An 8,771-nucleotide genomic window follows, 5' to 3' on the forward strand; every position below is an offset into this window, starting at 1 on the left:
TTAGCATCTCTCTGTATCTCTCCCAAGAATCATAAAGGAATTCACTATCCTCTTGTTTAAAGCCTTGGATGTCCAGCCTTAGCTGTGTCATTCTTTTTGAGGGGAAATATCGATTCAGGAATTTGTTTGATAACTGTTTCCATGTTCTTTTGCTGGCTGATGAGCGGATAATTTGTACGCTTTTTGGCACTGTTTTTAGTATGTTTTTGGTAGTTTTAGTTGAGTTTTTATTATATTTTTATTAGTTTTTAATTAAAATTCACTTTTCTGGACTTTACTATGAGTTTGTGTGTTTTTCTGTGATTTCAGGTATTTTCTGGCTGAAATTGAGGGATCTGAGCAAAAATCTGATTCAGAGACTCAAAAGGACTGCAGATGCTGTTGGATTCTGACCTCCCTGCACTCGAAGTGGATTTTCTGGAGCTACAGAAGCCCAATTGGCGCGCTCTCAACGGCGTTGGAAAGTAGACATCCTGGGCTTTCCAGCAATATATAATAGTCCATACTTTTCCCAAGATTTGATGGCCCAAACCGGCGTTCAAAGTCACCTCAAGAAATTCCAGCGTTAAACGCCGGAACTGGCATAAAACTTGGAGTTAAACGCCCAAACTGGCATGAAAGCTGGCGTTTAACTCCAGAAAACGTCTCTACACGAAAATGCTTCATTGCTCAGCCCAAGCACACACCAAGTGGGCCCGGAAGTGGATTTCTATGTCATTTACTCATCTTTGTACACCTTAGGCTACTAGTTTTCTATAAATAGGACCTTTTACTATTGTATTTTATCTTCGGACATCTAGTTCTTAGATCATTGGGAGGCTGGCCATTCGGCCATGCCTAGACCTTGTTCTTATGTATTTTCAACGGTGGAGTTTCTACACACCATAGATTAAGGTGTGGAGCTCTGCTGTACCTCGAGTATTAATGCAATTACTATTGTTCTTCTATTCAATTCCGCTTGTTCTTTGTCCAAGATATCACTTGTTCTTCAACTTGATGAATGTGATGATCCGTGACACTCATCATCATTCTCACCTATGAACAAGGTGACTGACAACCATTCTTGTTCTACAAGCATCTGAGGCTTAGTGAATATCTCTTGGATTCTTTAACCGGAATCCTCGTGGTATAGGCAGGACCTGATGGCGGCATTCAAGAGAATCCGGAAGGTCTAACCTTGTCTGTGGTATTCTGAGTAGGATTCAATGATTGAATGACTGTGACGTGCTTCAAACTTGTAACCTGCTGGGCGTTAGTGACAGACGCAAAAGAGGGATTCTATTCCGGCAGGGGAGGGAACCGAACCGGTGATTGGCCGCACTGTGACAGAGTGTATGAGCATTAGCTTTCACTGCGAGGATGGGAGGTAGCTGCTGACAACAGTGAAACCCTACACGAGCTTGCCATGGAAAGGAGTAAGAAGGATTGGATGAAGACAGTAGGAAAGCAGAGAGACGGAAGGGAAGGCATCTTCATGCGCTTATCTGAAGTTCCTACCAATGAATTACATAAGTATCTCTATCTTTATCTTTTATGTTATTTTCGTTCATCACCATATCCATTTGAGTCTGCCTGACTAAGATTTACAAGATGACCATAGCTTGCTTCATACCACCAATCTCCGTGGGATCGACCCTTACTCGCGTAAGGTATTACTTGGACGACCCAGTGCACTTGCTGGTTAGTTGTGCGAAGTTGTAGTGATCACAATTTCGTGCACCAAGTTTTTGGCGCCGTTGCCGGGGATTGTTCTTGTGTATGGACAACTGATGGTTCATCTTGTTGCTTAGATTAGGTATTATTTTTCTTCAGAATTCTTAAGAATGAATTCTAGTGTTTCAAGGTGATGTTCTTATCATCACCAAAGCTGATTGATCATCATCAATTTAGCTCTTGAATGCAATGTCCTGCTGAAGCTTAGCTAGCTATGTCTAATTCCTTTAGACTAAAGCTTTAGACTAACATTGCATGATTCCTGGAATTCTCATTAAGAATTTTGATACCTTTATTTTCTTTTCCACTTAATTTTCGAAAAAAAAAGCCAAAAAAATTACAAAATCATAAAATCCAAAAAAAAAAAAAAAATTTCTTGTTTGAGTCTAGAGTCTCATCTTAAGTTTGGTGTCAATTGCATGTTTCTGTTCTTCTTGCATTTTTCGAATTTATGCATGTGTCTTAATTAATCTTCAAGTTGTTCTTGATAATTTCCTTGTTTTGATCTTTATTGACTTGAGTGTTTTGTTGTTTCTCATATGCATTCTTATTTTGTTAGTGTCAATAGTATACAAACTGCTAAGTTTGGTGTCCTGCATGCATTGTTATTTGATTATAGTTGCATTTTGATTATTCCTCATCATTAAAAATCCAAAAATATTTTTAATTTGTGTCTTTTCAAGTCAATAATACAGAGAATTGAAGATTCAGAACATACTGCAGAGGAATCACACAGAAAAAGCTGGGCATTCAAAAATGCCCAGTGAAGAAGACAGACTGGCGTTTAAACGCCAGCCAGGGTGCCTGGTTGGGCGTTTAACGCCCAAAAGGGTAGTAGTTTGGGCGTTAAACGCCAGAATGTGCACCATTCTGGGCGTTTAACGCCAGGATGGCAAAGGGGGAAGATTTTGTTTTCAAAATCAATTTTTTTCAAGTTTTCAAAGTTTTTCAAAATCAAATCTTTTTCAAATCATATCTTTTCAATCAAATGTTTTCAAAATCAATTTCTTTCCTTTTCATTGATACTTACTAACAATTAATGATTTGATTGAACATTTTTTGCCTTTTCTGTTGAGGAAGGTTTATGTTTAAATCATATCTTTTCTTGTTAGGCAAGTCATTAATTTTTAAAATCAAATCTTTTTTCTAAAATTGTTTTCAAATCATATCTTTTAAAATTGTTTTCAAATCATATCTTTTTCAATCACATCTTTTTCAAAATAAGTTTTCAATCATATCTTTTTGATTTCTAATTTCAAATCTTTTTCAAAAATCACTTGATTTCTTTTCCACTTTTATTTTCGAAAATCAATTAGTGTTTTTCAAAAATGTTTTCAAAATCTTTTACTTAATTTCGAAAATTACTTCCCTTCTTCTCACATCCTTCTATTTTTGGACTAACTCTATTCCTTAATGCAAAATTCGAACTCCATCTTCTTTGATAAGTTCGAATTTTCTACTTCTGTCTTCCATTTTTCTTCCTCTGACACCTCAAGGAATCTCTATACTGTGACATAGAGGATTCCATATTTTCTTGTTCTCTTCTCTTTCATATGAGCAGGAACAAAGACAAAGGCATTCTTGTTGAAGCTGACCCTGAACCCGAAAGGACCTTGAAGAGAAAGCTAAGAGAAGCCAAAGCACAACTCTCTTTAGAGGGCCTGACCGAATTCTTCAAAGAAGAAGAACACATGGCAGCCGAAAACAACAACAATGCCAACAATGCAAGGAAGGTGCTGGGTGACTTTACTGCACCTACTCCCAATTTCTATGGGAGAAGCATCTCTATCCCTGCCATTGGAGCAAACAACTTTGAGCTTAAGCCTCAATTAGTTTCTCTAATGCAACAGAATTGCAAGTTCCATGGACTTCCAATGGAAGATCCTCATCAGTTCTTAGCTGAATTCTTGCAAATCTGTGACACAGTCAAGACTAATGGGGTAGACCCTGAGGTCTATAGACTGATGCTATTCCCTTTTGCTGTAAGAGACAGGGCTAGAATATGGTTGGACTCACAACCTAAAGAAAGCCTGGATTCTTGGGAAAAGCTAGTCAATGCCTTCTTGGCAAAGTTCTTTCCACCACAAAGATGGAGTAAGCTTAGAGTGGAAGTCCAAACCTTCAGACAGAAGGATGGTGAATCCCTCTATGAAGCTTGGGAAAGATACAAACAATTAATCAGAAGATGTCCCTCAGACATGCTTTCTGAATGGAGCATCATAGGTATTTTCTATGATGGTCTCTCTGAACTGTCCAAGATGTCTTTGGATAGCTCTGCTGGAGGATCTCTTCATCTAAAGAAGACGCCTACAGAAGCTCAAGAGCTAATTGAAATGGTTGCAAATAACCAATTCATGTACACTTCTGAAAGGAATCCTGTGAACAATGGGACTAGTCAGAAGAAAGGAGTTCTTGAGATTGACACTCTGAACGCCATTTTGGCTCAGAACAAGATATTGACTCAACAAGTCAATTTGATTTCTCAAAGTCTGTCTGGAATGCAAAATGCACCAAGCAGTACTAAGGAGGCTTCATCTGAGGAAGAAGCTTATGATCCTGAGAACCCTTCAATGGAAGAGGTGAATTACCTAGGAGAACCCTATGGAAACACCTATAATTCTTCATGGAGAAATCACCCAAATTTCTCATGGAAGAATCAAGAGAGACCTCAACAAGGTTTCAACAATAATGGTGGAAGAAACAGGTTTAGCAATAGCAAGCCTTTTTCATCATCTTCTCAGCAACAGACAGAGAATTCTAAGCAGAACCCCTCTGACTTAGCAACCATGGTCTCTGATCTAATTAAAACCACTCAAAGTTTCATGACTGAAACAAGGTCCTCCATTAGGAACTTGGAGGCACAAGTGGGTCAGCTGAGCAAGAAAATTACTGAACTCCCTCCAAGTACTCTTCCAAGCAATACAGAAGAAAATCCAAAAGGAGAGTGCAAAGCCATAACCATGGCCGAATATGGAGAGGAAAGGGAGGAGATGGACGCCACTGAGGAAAGCCTCAATGGGCGTGTACCAACCTCCAATGAGTTCCCTAATGAGGAACCATGGGAATCTGAGGCTCAAAATGAGACCATAGAGATTCCACTGGACTTACTTCTGCCATTCATGAGCTCTGATGAGTATTCTTCCTCTGAAGAGGATGAGTATGTCACTGAAGAGCAAGTTGCTAAATACCTTGGAGCAATCATGAAGCTAAATGACAAGTTATTTGGAAATGAGACTTGGGAGGATGAATCTCCCTTGCTCACCAAAGAACTAGATGACTTGTCTAGGCAGAAATTACCTCAAAAGAGACAAGATCCTGGGAAGTTTTCAATACCTTGTACCATAGGCACCATGACCTTCAAAAAGGCCTTGTGTGACTTAGGGTCAAGTGTGAACCTCATGCCTCTCTCAGTAATGGAGAAGCTAAGGATCTTTGAGGTACAAGCTGCAAGAATCTCATTGGAGATGGCAGACAACTCAAGAAAACAAGCTCATGGACTTGTAGAGAATGTTTTGGTAAAAGTTGAAGACCATTACATCCCTACTAATTTCATAGTCCTAGAGACTGGGAAGTGCATGGATGAATCCATCATCCTTGGCAGACCCTTCCTAGCCACAGCAAAGGCTGTGATTGATGTTGATAGAGGTGAACTAATCATTCAAGTGAATGAAGAATCCTTTGTGTTTAAGGCTCAAGGATATCCCTCTGTCACCATGGAGATGAAGCTTGAAGAGCTTCCCTCAAATCAGAGACAAATAGAGCCCCCAAAGTCAAACTCTAAGTTTGGTGTTGGGAGGCCACAACCAAACTCTAAGTTTGGTGTTGAACCCCCACATTCAAACTCTAAGTTTGGTTTTGGGAGGTTCCCACATTGCTCTGATCATTTGTAAGGCTCATTGAGAGCCCTCTGTCAAGCTACTGACATTAAAGAAGCGCTTGTTGGGAGGCAACCCAATGATTATATTTTATATATTTCTCTTTGTTATTTTATGTTTTTTGTAGGTTGATGATCATAAGAAGTCACAAAATCAATTGAAAAAGCAAAAACAGAATGAAAAACAGGAAGAAAAACAGCACACCCTGGAGGAAGAACTCACTGGCGTTTAAACGCCAGTGAGGGTAGCAGTTGGGCGTTTAACGCCCAGTCTGGCACCATTCTGGGCATTTAACGCCAGAAAGGGGCACCAGACTGGCGTTAAACGCCAGGAAAGGGCTAGAACCTGGCGTTAAACGCCAGAAATGGGCACCATCCCGGCGTTTAACGCCAGAATTGGCTCAAAACATGTTTTTGAGCCCCATTTGGTGCAGGGATGACTTTTCCTTGACACCTAAGGATCTGTGGACCCCACAGGATCCCCACAAACCCTTCACCTATCAAATCCCATCTTTCTCTTCACCACTCACCTCCATAAAACCCCACTTACCTCACCATCCAAATTCAAACCACTACTTCTTCCCCTTTTGGCCGAACCACAAGGCCATCTCCCTCTCCTCCATTTCTTCTTCTTCTACTCTCTTCTTTCTTCTTTTGCTCGAGGACGAGCAAACCTTTTAAGTTTGGTGTGGTAAAAGCATTGCTTTTTGTTTTTCCATAACCATTTATGGCATCCAAAGCCGGTTCAACTGAGAAGGCATGACCTCAAGCCCATCACTAAGAAGAAGATGGAGCAAACAAGAGACCCTCTCATCATGAGATCCCTGAGATACCTCAAGGGATGCACTTTCCTCCACAAGACTATTGGGAGCAACTGAACACCTCCCTAGGAGAATTAAGTTCCAACATGGGACAACTAAGGGTGGAGCACCAAGAACATGCCATCCTCCTCCATGAAATTGGAGAAGATCAAAGGATCATGAGAAAGGAGCAACAAAGACAAGGAAGAGACATTGAGGAGCTCAAGCACTCCATAGGATCTTCAAGAGAAAGAAAGAGCCGCCATCACTAAGGTGGACCCGTTCTTTAATCTCCTTGTTCTTTATTTTTCTGTTTTTCGAATTTTAGTGCTTTATGTTTATCCATGTTTGTGTCTTATGATCATTAGTGTCTTAGTGTCTATGCCTTAAAGCTATGAATATGAATCCATCACCTTTCTTAAATGAAAACTGTTTTTATCACAAAAGAACAAGAAGTACAGGATTTCAAATTCATCCTTAAAACTAGCTTAATTAGTTTGATGTGGTGACAATACTTTTTGTTTTTTGAATGTATGCTTGAACAGTGCATATGTCTTTTGAATTTGTTGTTCATGAATGTTAAAATTGTTGGCTCTTGAAAGAATGATGAAAAAGGAGACATGTTACTGAGGATCTGAAAAATCATAAAAATGATTCTTGAAGCAAGAAAAAGCAGTGAATACAAAAAAAAAAAACAAAAGAGAAACCAAGCGAAAAAAAAAAAAAGAAAAAGAAAGAAATAAAGTTGTGATCCAAGGCAAAAAGAGTGTGCTTAAGAACCCTGGACACCTCTAATTGGGGACTTTAGCAAAGCTAAGTCACAATCTGAAAAGGTTCACCCAATTATGTGTCTGTGGCATGTATGTATCCGGTGGTAATACTGGAAGACAGAGTGCTTTGGGCCACGGCCAAGACTCATAAAGTAGCTGTGTTCAAGAATCATCATACTTAACTAGGAGAATCAATAACACTATCTGGATTCTGAGTTCCTAAAGAAGCCAATCATTCTGAATTTCAAAGGATAAAGTGAGATGCCAAAACTGTTCGGAGGCAAAAGCTACTAGTCCCGCTCATCTAATTTGGAGCTCAGTTTCATTGATAATTTGGAGTCTATAGTATATTCTCTTCTTTTTATCTTATTTGATTTTCAGTTGCTTGAGGACAAGCAACAATTTAAGTTGGTGTTGTGATGAGCGGATAATTTGTACGCTTTTTGGCACTGTTTTTAGTATGTTTTTGGTAGTTTTAGTTGAGTTTTATTATATTTTTATTAGTTTTTAATTAAAATTCACTTTTCTGGACTTTACTATGAGTTTGTGTGTTTTTCTGTGATTTCAGGTATTTTCTGGCTGAAATTGAGGGATCTGAGCAAAAATCTGATTCAGAGACTCAAAAGGACTGCAGATGCTGTTGGATTCTGACCTCCCTGCACTCGAAGTGGATTTTCTGGAGCTACAGAAGCCCAATTGGCGCGCTCTCAACGGCGTTGGAAAGTAGACATCCTGGGCTTTCCAGCAAAATATAATAGTCCATACTTTGCCCAAGATTTGATGGCCCAAACCGGCGTTCAAAGTCACCTCAAGAAATTCCAGCGTTAAACGCCGGAACTGGCATAAAACTTGGAGTTAAACGCCCAAACTGGCATGAAAGCTGGCGTTTAACTCCAGAAAACGTCTCTACACGAAAATGCTTCATTGCTCAGCCCAAGCACACACCAAGTGGGCCCGGAAGTGGATTTCTATGTCATTTACTCATCTTTGTACACCTTAGGCTACTAGTTTTCTATAAATAGGACCTTTTACTATTGTATTTTTATCTTCGGACATCTAGTTCTTAGATCATTGGGAGGCTGGCCATTCGGCCATGCCTAGACCTTGTTCTTATGTATTTTCAACGGTGGAGTTTCTACACACCATAGATTAAGGTGTGGAGCTCTGCTGTACCTCGAGTATTAATGCAATTACTATTGTTCTTCTATTCAATTCCGCTTGTTCTTTGTCCAAGATATCACTTGTTCTTCAACTTGATGAATGTGATGATCCGTGACACTCATCATCATTCTCACCTATGAACAAGGTGACTGACAACCATTCTTGTTCTACAAGCATCTGAGGCTTAGTGAATATCTCTTGGATTCTTTAACCGGAATCCTCGTGGTATAGGCAGGACCTGATGGCGGCATTCAAGAGAATTCGGAAGGTCTAACCTTGTCTGTGGTATTCTGAGTAGGATTCAATGATTGAATGACTGTGACGTGCTTCAAACTTGTAACCTGCTGGGCGTTAGTGACAGACGCAAAAGAGGGATTCTATTCCGGCAGGGGAGGGAACCGAACCGGTGATTGGCCGCACTGTGACAGAGTGTATGAGCATTAGCTTTCACTG

General features: G+C 39.9%; 1 non-coding gene across 1 annotated transcript; it reads right to left on the reverse strand.

Moving 5' to 3' along the window:
• Positions 1-3,809: 3,809 nt before the first annotated feature.
• On the reverse strand, positions 3,810-3,917 carry LOC130952279 (small nucleolar RNA R71). The gene has a single exon (XR_009074459.1). It is a non-coding gene; the product is annotated as a small nucleolar RNA R71 (small nucleolar RNA).
• Between the last annotated feature and the right edge of the window lie 4,854 nt (positions 3,918-8,771).

Source organism: Arachis stenosperma, chromosome 9 (genome assembly GCF_014773155.1).
Source record: "Arachis stenosperma cultivar V10309 chromosome 9, arast.V10309.gnm1.PFL2, whole genome shotgun sequence".
Classification (NCBI taxonomy): Eukaryota; Viridiplantae; Streptophyta; class Magnoliopsida; order Fabales; family Fabaceae; genus Arachis; species Arachis stenosperma.